The sequence below is a fragment of the Bos grunniens genome, chromosome 17 (genome assembly GCF_055505025.1).
Source record: "Bos grunniens cultivar Pamir isolate PY7600 chromosome 17, Bosgru_T2T1.0, whole genome shotgun sequence".
Classification (NCBI taxonomy): Eukaryota; Metazoa; Chordata; class Mammalia; order Artiodactyla; family Bovidae; genus Bos; species Bos grunniens.
This window is the reverse complement of record NC_141181.1, coordinates 27,555,222-27,566,526: the sequence shown is the minus strand read 5'-3', so window position 1 is coordinate 27,566,526 and position 11,305 is coordinate 27,555,222.

Genomic DNA, 11,305 nt, shown 5'->3' with positions numbered 1-11,305 from the left:
TAGATGCAGGTTGGTAGACAGATGCAGAGCTTGAGCACATGTGGGTTCTTTACTTATTGCTCCTGTTTCCTTATTGAAACAAGAAGCAAGGTCATTAGCTGATGCTGATGATGAGGAAAGAGACATGGGAGGTTGGATGGAAGAACTATTGAAAAGCTTTGCCAGGAATACCTGGCATATGATAGGTTAACATCATTTTTATTGTTTATTATCTCTTGGAGGAGGGCATGGCAATACAGTCCAGTATTCTTGCCTGGAGAATCCCATGGACAGAGGAGCCTGGCAGGCATAGAGTTGCAGAGTCAGACATAACTGAAGCAACTTACTGCTATTAAGATTACTACATATTTTTAAATTAAGATCTCTTGAAAACAATGATCTAACAAGATCTCTCTTTGGCCAAAAACCGTAACTTTAACAAATGAAAGTCTGTTTAGTATAGCAAATGTTAGGGGGAAGTATTTGGGAGACAATTGAGTTATATTGAATCTCACTTCTGTTCCTTTCCTTTGTTAGTCAACCAACTACTGTTCTTTTCAGCTACCTGCAACCTTCTTTGACCACTTTGAAGTATTTCTTCAAGAATAAGTCCTACTACATACATACAAATTGCAGGCAATTTTCTCATAATAGAAAAAATATTCAAAGTATATCCAAATTGCTCTTTCTTAAAAAAAGATTTATGCTATTCTGAAAGAAGGTGGAAAATCAACTACTGTACCATAAATTATGTTTATGTTTTTTATTAATATCAACCCTGTTTAGAAAGTGTTATATTCACTCTAAATAAAAACTTGGAAACGTGTACTTACACATTGAAATATAACCTTATTTTTATATAATTGCTTAAAACACTACACTTGATTTTCCACACTGTGCTTGTGTGGAATACCAGTCACACATTTCCCTTTTTGCCTAGAAAGAATAGAAAACAATTTTCTTCAGCTTCAATATTCTTTCTGCAAGTAATTTGTATCTGTGTCTAGAGAGCAGAGACTCTATAGACAATTGTGTCAGTGAATGGAATTGAGTGAATTAGGTGTTTAAAATGTCCCTGGTCCCTGGATTTTGGTAGTTCTGTCACTTTCTCCTCCATTAAGGTGGAGGTAGGCAGGGAGTTACACATATTTCTTCATCACTCTTGTTTTATTCCATATATGATGTGTTAAAATTTGCTGAATAAATTTTACAATTGAACAACTCACCTTTTAAGATACTATGTTGGGGGATAAGTTGTTGACTCATGTTTAATGAACCTTGTATAGTTTTGAATTAGTATACAACCTTATCTTCTAGTTCTCTTCACGTAAATATTTGTATATTTCAACACTCTTCAGTCCCATCTGTAGTCCATACAGGACGTGTGTCCTGCTCCTCAATTTGAAGAATTTGCTTATGAGAGATCTCTCCTACTGAAAACGCTTCTACAAAGGTTGAACAGATTCTATGAGGTTTAAAAAATTCTCATCCCTGGTGTCCATTTGTAGTGTTATCCATGGACTATATTCAGGTAACTGTCACTCTAAATCTCTGTCTCACTAATTTCTTCAGGATAGATGAGGTAGATAACTTTCTTCCATGGCTATAAGGTGTATGGCAGGCATGCTACAGCTATGGAAAAGATGGAAAAGTGGCTAACTTTGTGGATTAAGGTGTCATGAGTGAGGAAAAATAGTATAATTTATAACACTGTTGTGACATTAAAAGCCAAAGAAGATTAAGAGGCATCACCCAGGATCAAGAAAATTTCAAATTCTTTTATACTAGTGCTGGTTTGTGGGGCTTCCCAGGTAGCACTAATAGTAAAGAACCTGCCTGCCAATGCAGGAGACATAAGAGATGCCTGTTCAATCCCTCAGTTGGGAAGATCTCCCTGGAGGAGGGCATGGCAGCTTATTCCAGTATTCTTGCCTGGAGAATCCCCTGGAGAGAGGAGTCTGCCGAGCTACAGTTCATTGGGTCACAAAGAGTCAGACACAACTGAAGCGACCTAGCAGCAGCAGCAGCAGTGCTGGTTTTTACATTTCAATAGGTGATACCATGTGGAAAATGTTAAATTTTCAGGGAAACACAAGAGGTTCTAGAAATCAAGAAGCTATAGAAAAAAAAAAAAAAACTTTCTAAATTTACACAGAAAATGGGTTATTTGGCAAAGCAGTTTTCAACACTGATGAGTCTGGCTTTTTTACAACCATACTGCAAATGAACATGTATAAAACAAAGAGGATTTTGGTTGATGAAAATGTTGAGACCAGAGCCTCATAGGAAGCTTACCCTGTGTTTCTCGTAGGAGCAGTGATTTGGTATTCTTAATTCAGTATTGGAAGCAACTTTACACAGTGTAACTGATACAAACAATGACTGACTTTATATGCAGGCCAGTATAAGGCTGAGGAGGAGTGAGTGCCTCTGTTTGCCTAAGGGAGGGTCAAGGATGCTACTGAGAAGTTTTTTACAATATATCCAGCATATTCATGCATTTAGATTGATTGTTTTGTGATATGTCAACTTAGCTATGCTGAAATACAAACCACAGAATTCCCTTTCTAGTATGTTTCTGATTTGTCTGCACAATGAGGAAGATTCTCTCAGGAGCAAATGGCTGAAGGAGGCAGAAGTCATTTTGTAGCATATGTATACCTTCCGCCAGTCACTCAGTCAAAATTTAGGTGCTGCTGAGAAGGGATCTTGCAAATGTAGTGAAAGTCCCAAATCCAAGTAGATTTTAGTTATTCAAAAGTAGATTATCCTGGGTCGGCTGGCTTAACAGGGGGGAAACCTGTAAGGGAAGGACTAAAACCAGAGACTGCATGCAACAGAGGCGTGATACTGTGATTGAAAAAAATAATCTATATATCTATATTATAATATATATCATATATATATATATATATTTGTTTTTTTCAATCAAAGTATCACACCTCTGTTACCTTCCATCTTTAATTGCATGCAGTATATGAACTCCGGGAGTTGGTGTTGGACAGGGAGGCCTGGCGTGCTGCGATTCATGGGATCGCAAAGAGTCGGACACGACTGAGCGACTGATCTGATCTGATCTGATACTGTGATAATCACAGTATCATACCTCTGTTGCATGCAGTCTCTAAGGTGGTGCTAGTGATAAAGAACTCATCTGCCAATGCAGGAGATGTAAAAGACATCCAATGGGTCTCTGGGTCAGGAAAATCCCCTGGAGGAGGGCATGGCAACCCATTCCAATATCCTTACCTAGATAATCCCGTGGACAGAGGAGCCTGGTGGGCTACAGTCCATGGGGTCGCAAAGAGTCAGATGCGACTGAAGCAACTTAGCATGCATGTATGCATAGTTATATATTTATATTTCTTTCTTTCTTTGGTCTTCATCCCCCTTTCTTGTACAGAGCTCTAAAACCCTAGGAATTTCCTATGATGAGAACTGTGAAGGTGTCTTTTGGTGTGTTGATGAGGTGGCTTTTGGACCCTACTTAAGGATGGGGGCTCATTCATCAGAAGAACTAGCAGAATCTCCAGTTCCACCTCCCTGACTTCTGTGAAAGGTAGAAGGGTTGGAAATTGAATCAGTCACCAGTGGCCAATGGTTTAAACAGTCATGCCTGTGGAATGAGGTCTCCATAAAAACTTAAAAGGAGGGGCTTCAGAGAGCTTCCAGTTTGGTGAACACATACAAGGAAAGTGGTGTGTCTGGAGAAGGTATGGAAGCTCTGTGGCCTTTCCCTGTAACTTGACCTCTGTGTCTCATCCATTCAGTTACTGTTGAGTTATATCCTCTTATAATAAACGAATGATATTGTAAGTAAAATGTTTCTTGGAATTCTCTGGGCTGCTTTAGCAAATTAATTGAACCCAGAGTGAGAGTCATTGGAACCTCCAATCTATAACCGTTTGGTCAGAAGCACAGGTGATACCTGGGTTTAAGATTGGCAGTTGAAACAGGGTTGGGGCCAGTCTTGTAAGAACTAATGCTATCTCCAGGTAGATGATGTCAGAACTGAGTTAAACTGTAGCATATGAGAGGCGATTGCTTGGATGTATGGAGAAAACTCCTTATGCATCAAAATTGATGATCAGAATTTTAGTTGGTGATCAGAATCCTAAAGAAAGAAAAAAGATGGTAAAAGAGTTCTTCATTCTGGTGAAGTCATTTCATTGTTGCAAATCTGCTGACTCACTTCATTGAGTAGCAGCTGAGCCTACAAATGTTTTCCCTTCCCTTGAATCCTTTCTTCCTGACTGCCCGCTGTGAATTAGGGGCTTGCTTAGCTAGCTACAGATTTATATAATAAATCTCTCTCGCATCATCAATTTTATCTGTTTAAATCTATTATTTCTTATTGGTTCTACTTCCTCTAGGTGAACACTGACCTTAAATTCTTTACCACGTTATTCTTTCTCTATTTCCCTATGTTCTCCACTCCAATTTCTAATTTCTATTTATGCTCTTGTTTCCTGTTTCAGTTCAGTTCAGTAGCTCAGTCGTGTCCAACCCTTTGTGACCCCATGGACTGCAGCACACCAGGCTTCCTCGTTCATCACCAACTCCTGGAGTTTACTCAAACTCATGTCCATTGAGTCGGTGATACCATCCAACCATCTCATCCTCTGTCGTCCCTTCTCCTCCTGCCCTCAATCTTTCCCAGCATCAGGGTCTTTTTTTTTTTTAATTTTTTAAAATTAATTAATTTATTTTAATTTGAGGCTAATTACAATATTATAGTGGCTTTTGCCATACATTGGCATGAATCAGCCATGGTTGTACATGTGTTCCCCATCCTGAACCCCCCTCCCACCTACCTCCCCATTCATCCCTCAGGGTCATCCCAGTGCAACAGCATTGTCTCATGCATTGAACCTGGACTGGTGATCTATTTCACATATGATAATATACATGTTTCAATGCTATTCTCTCAAATCATTGCACCCTCACTTTCTCCCACAGAATCCAAAAGTCTATTCTTTACATCTATGCCTCTTTTGCTGTCTCACATATAGGGTCATTGTTACCATCTTTCTAAATTCCATACATATGCATTAATATACCATATTGGTGTTTTTCTTTCTGAATTACTTCACTCTGTATAACAGGTTCCAGTTTCATCTGCCTCATTAGAACTGATTCAAATGCATTCTTTTTAATAGCTGAGTAATATTCCATTGCATATATGTACCACAGCTTTCCTATCCATTCATCTGTCAATGGACATCTAGGTTGATTCCATGTCCTGGCTATTGTAAACAGTGCTGCAATGAACATTGGGGTTCATGTGTCTCTTCCAATTCTGGTTTCCTCGTTGTGTATGCCCAGCAGTGGGATTGCTGGGTCATATGGCAGTTCAATAACCTCAGATACACAAATGACACCACCCTTATGGCAGAAAGTGAAGAAGAATTAAAGAGCCTCGATGAAAGTGAAACAGGAGAGCAAAAAAGTTGGCATAAAGCTCAATATTCATAAAACAAAGATCATGACATCCGGTCCCATCACTTCATGCCAATAAATGGCTAACAAACACATGAAAAGATGCTCAACATCACTCATTATCAGAGAAATGCAAATCAAAACCACAATGAGGTACCATTTCACGCCAGTCAGAATGGCTGTGATCCAAAAGTCTACAAGCAATAAATGCTGGAGAGGGTGTGGAGAAAAGGGAACACTCTTACACTGTTGGTGGGAATACAAACTAGTTCAGCCACTATGGAGAACAGTGTGGAGATTCCTTAAAAAACTGGAAATGGAACTACCTTATGACCCAGCAATCCCACTGCTGGGCATACACACTGAGGAAACCAGAAGGGAAAGAGACACGTGTACCCCAATGTTCATCGCAGCACTGTTTATAATAGCAGGACATAGAAGCAACCTAGATGTCCATCAGCAGATGAATGGTTAAGAAAGCTGTGTACATATACACAATGGAGTATTAGTCAGACATTAAAATGAATACATTTGAATCCATTCTAATGAGGTGGATGAAACTGGAGCCTATTATACAGAGTGAAGTAAGCCAGAAAGAAAAACACCAATACAGTATACTAATGCATATATATGAAATCTAGAAAGATGGTAATGATAGCCCTGTATGCTAGACAGCAAAGGAGACACAGATGTATAGAACAGCTTCTGGACTCTATGGGAGAGGGTGAGGGTGGGATGATTTGGGAGAATGGCATTGAAATATGTATATTATCATACACGAAACGAATCGCCAGTCCAGGTTTGATGTTTGATACAGGATGCTTGGGGCTGGTGCACTGGGAGGACCCAGAGGGATGACTTGGAGAGGGAGATGGGAGGGGGGTTCAGGATGGGGAACACATGTATACCCGTGGCAGATTCATGTCAATGTATGACAAAAACTAATACAATATTGTAAAGTAATTAACTTCCAATTAAAATAAATTAATTAAAAAAATAAAAATGAATTAAAAAATGAATATGCAGTGTATACAATGGAATACTACTCAGCCATAAAGAGCAATGAAGTAATGTCATATGCAGCATGGATGGACCTAGAAATTATCATACTAAGTAAAGTAAGTCAGAAAGAGAAAAATAAACACCATATGATATCACTTTAAAAAAAAATAATAAGGAATCTCCACACTGTTCTCCATGGTGGCTGTACTAGTTTGCCTTCCCACCAACAATGTAAGAGGGTTCCCTTTCTCCGCAATCTCTCCAGCATTTATTGTTTGTAGACTTTTTGATAGAAGACATTCTGACTGGTGTGAGATGGTACCTCATCGTGCTTTTGATTTACATTTCTCTGATAATGAGTAATGTTGAGCATGTTTTCATGAGTTTGTTAGCCATCTTTATATCTTCTTTGGAGAAATGTCTGTTTATTTCTTTGGCCCATTTTTTGATTTGGTCTTTTATTTTTCTGAAATTGAGCTGCTTGAATATTTTTGAGATTAATTCTTTGTCAGTTACTTTGTTTGCTATTATTTTCTCCCATTCTGAAGGCTGTCTTTTCACCTTGTTTATAGTTTCCTTCGTTGTGGAAAAGCTTTCAAGTTTAATTAGGTCCCTTTTGTTTATTTTTGCTTTTATTTCCAATATTCTGGGAGGTGGCTCCTAGAGGATCCTGCTGTGATGTATGTTAGAGAGTGTTTTGCCTGTGTTCTCCTCTAGGAGTTGTACAGTTTCTGGTCTTACATTTAGATCTTTAATCCATTTGAGTTTATTTTTGTGTATGGTGTTAGAAAGTCTTCTAGTTTCATTCTTCTACAAGTGGTTGACCAGTTTTCCCATCACCACTTGTTAAAGAGATTGTCTTTTTGCCATTGTATATTCTTGCCTCCTTTGTCAAAGATAAGGTGTCCATAGGTGCATGGATTTATCTCTGAGCTTTCTATTTTGTTCCGTTGATCTATGTTTCTGTCTTTGTGCCAGTACCGTACTGGCTTTGTAGTATAATCTGAAGTCAGGCAGGTTAAATACTCCAGTTTCATTCTTCTTTCTCAAGATTGCTTTGGCTATTCGAAGTTTTTTTGTATTTCCATACAAATTGTGAAATTATTTTTTCTAGTTCTCTGAAAAATACCATTGGTAGCTTGATAGAGATTGCATTGAGTCTATAAATTGCTTTGGGTAGTATACTCATTTTCATTATATTGATTCTTCCAATCCATCAACATGGTATATTTCTCCATCTATTTGTGTCATCTTTGATTTCTTTCATCAGTGTTTTATAGTTTTCTATATATAGGTCTTTTGTTTCTTTAGGTATATTTATTTCTAAGTATTTTATTATTTTTGTTGCAATGATGAATAGAATTGTTTCCTTAATTTCTTTTTCTGTTTTCTCATTGTTAGTGTATAGGGATGCAAGGGATTTCTGTGTGTTAATTTTATATCCTGCAACTTTACTATATTCACTGATAAGCTCTAGTAATCTTCTGGTGGAGTCTTTAGGGTTTTCTATGTAGAGTATCATATCATCGGCAAACAGTGAGAATTTTACTTCTTCTATTCCAATCTGGATTCTTTTTATTTCTTTTTCTTCTCTGATTGCCATGGCTAAAATTTCCAAAACTATGTTGACTAGTAGTGATGAGAGTGGGCACCCTTGTCTTGTGCCTGACTTTAGGGGCAATGCTTTCAATTTTTCACCATTGAGGACATTTGCTGTGGGTTTATCATGTATGGCTTTTATTTTGTTGAGATACGTTCCTTCTATGCCTGCTTTCTGGAGGGTTTTTATCATAAATGGATGTTGAATTTTGTCAAAGACTTTCTCTACATCTATTGACATAACATATGGTCTCTATCTTTCAATTTATTAATAATTGTGTGTCACATTGATTGATTTACAAATATTGAGGAATCCTTGCATCCCTGGGATAAAGCACACTTGGTCATGATGTATGATCTTTTTAATATGTTGTTGGATTCTGTTTGCTAGAATTTTGTTAAGGATTTTTTGCATTTATGTTTATCAGTGATATTGGACTGTAGTTTTCTTTTATTGTGGCATCTTTGTCTAGTTTTGGTATTAGGGTGATGGTGGCCTCATAGAATGAATTTGGAAGTTTACCTTCCTCTACAATTTTCTGGAAGAGTTTGAGTAGGATAGCTGTTAGCTCTTCTCTAAACTTTTGGTAAAATTCAGCTGTAATGCTGTCTGGTCCTGGCCTTTTGTTTGCTGGAAGATTTCTGGTTACAGTTTCAATTTCCATGCTTGTGATGTGTCTGTTAAGATTTTATATTTCTTCCTGGTTCAGTTTTTGAAAGTTATACTTTTCTAAGAATTTGTCCATTTCGTCCAAGTTGTCCATTTTATTGGAATCAGGGTTTTTCAAATGAGTCAGTTCTTCACATCAGGTGGCCAAAATATTGGAGTTTCAGCTTTAGCATCAGTCCTTCCAATGAATATTCAGGACTGATTTCCTTTAGGATGCACTGGTTGGAACTCCTTGCAGTCCAAGGGACTCTCAAGAGGCTTCTCCAACACCACAGTTCAAAAGCATCAATTCTTTGGCACTCAGCTTTCTTTATAGTCCAACTCTCCCATACATACATGACTATTGGATAAACCACAGCTTTGACTAGACAGACCTTTGTTTGCAAAGTAATGTCTCTGCTTTTGAACGTGCTGTCTAGGTTGGTCATAAATTCTCTTCCAAGAATCAAGCATGTTTTAATTTCATGGCTACCATCCCCATCTGCAGTGATTTTGGAGCCCCCAAATAAAGTCTGTTACTGTTTCCACTGTTCCCCTATCTATTTGCCATGAAGTGATGGGACCAGATGCCATGATCTTCGTTTTCTGAATGTTGAGTTTTAAGCCAACTTTTTCACTCTCCTCTTTTACATTTATCAAGAGACTTTTTAGTCCCTCTTCACTTTCTGTCATAAGGGTGGTGTCATCTGCGTATCTGAGGTTATTGATATTTCTCCTGGCAATCTTGATTCCAGCTTGTGCTTCTTCCAGCCCAGTGTTTCTCATGATGTACTCTGCATATAAGTTAAATAAGCAGGGTGACAATATACAGCCTTGACATATTCTTTTCCCTATTTGGAACCAGTCTGTTTTTCCATGTCCAGTTCTAACTGTTGCTTCCTGATCTGCATAGAGATGTCTCAAGAGGCAGGTCAGGTAGTCTGGCATTCCCATCTCCTTAAGAATTTTGCAGAGTTTGTTGCGATCCACACAGTCAAAGGCTTTGGTATAGTCAATAAAGCAGAAGTAGATGTTTCTGGAACTCTCTTGCTTTTTTGATGATCCAGCAGATTTTGGGAATTTGATCTCTGGTTCCTCTGCCTTTTCTAAATCCAACTTGAACATCTGGAAGTTCACAGTTCATATACCATTGAAGCCTGGCTTGGAGAATTTTGAGCATTACTTTACTAGCATGTGAGATGAGTGCAATTGTACAAAATCTAATGTTTTCATTCCATGCTTTTCCCCTCCCTTTCTCCCCTTTTTCCTTCCCTCCTCCCTCCATCTTTTCCATATCTTCCCTCCTTCCTTTCTTCTTGTATTATGTTTTAAAATAACTAATCTTTCTCGTCTTCAGCACACAATACCATAAATAAAATTTCATTTAACAGCTCTTTGACTCTGTAGTTGCATGATAGAGAATGAAAAATTAATATTAAAAATGTGTAAGATTTCTTTAGAAAAATAGAGGGGCTAGATAAAGTAGTTGAGATGGCATTTTAACTAAGGCATTTTCTAAGTCATGAAATCTAGTGAGATGCATCTGAGAGTACTCTATTATAGCTGGAATGAGAAATTATCAAGAAAATGGAGGGATATGAAGCTGGATAATAGATAAAGGGTAGATCAAGAAATATTTTAGGTTCCAGACATGATAGTGAAAATGCTATGTGTTTAAGAATCTGATTTTATTTTACTCTTTGTAGCTGGTTAAGAAGGCTATATTTCCCATCCTCTTCTGAAAAACAGGGGTTAGATTCTATTCAAATAATTGTCTGCTAATCGCTAAGTTGCTTCAGTTGTGTCCGACTCTGTATGACCGCATAGACGGCAGCCCACCAGGCTCCCCGGTCCCTGGGATTTTCCAAGCAAGGACAGTGGAGTGGGTTGCCATTTCCTTCTCCAATGCATGAAAGTGAAAAGTGAAAGTGAAGTTGCTCAGTTGTGTCCGACTCTAACGACCCCATGGACTGCAGCCTACCAGGCTCCTCCGTCCATGGGATTTTCCAGGCAAAAGCACTGGAGTGGGGTGCCATTGCCTTCTCTGATAATTATCTGCAGTAGTGATAAAAAAGTCATATATGTTACATGTGACATGTCTCATACAAAATGATATGAAACAGTAACTTCTGGGACTAAGCAGTTAAAGACAAGTGGGCTTTTCTCATGTTCTTTTTTTTTTTTTTTTACTTCTACAGTGACCTTGGAGGACACCAAAAACCCATAATGTATTTTTACAGGTACAGGCATGTACCTGACCCATGTTGGATTTGTATTAGTTGAAAATGAATGTTTATTTGGCTAATCCACTGAGATTTGGGGTTGATTTTTAAAACAAGACAGCCTAACCTATTTTGACTAATGGCCCATGAAAAGATGTTTGCATTTTACCACATAACAAATTAGAGGCAATTAAATGATTGTTAAAGAGAAATACAGCATAAGTCACTGCATAATGTTTGAGTCATTCTGAAGTTTTATATACAGTGACAGCGATTCTGTTCCCTTACCTTCTACTGACTCAAGAGTATAATCTCACACCTTAGTCCACAGCAGCTAGTGTGGAGGGTCTGCAAAAGAGTCAGACTGATTAAAAAGCTCTGGTTTATATAAGGACAGTCTACCGATAAGACAGTT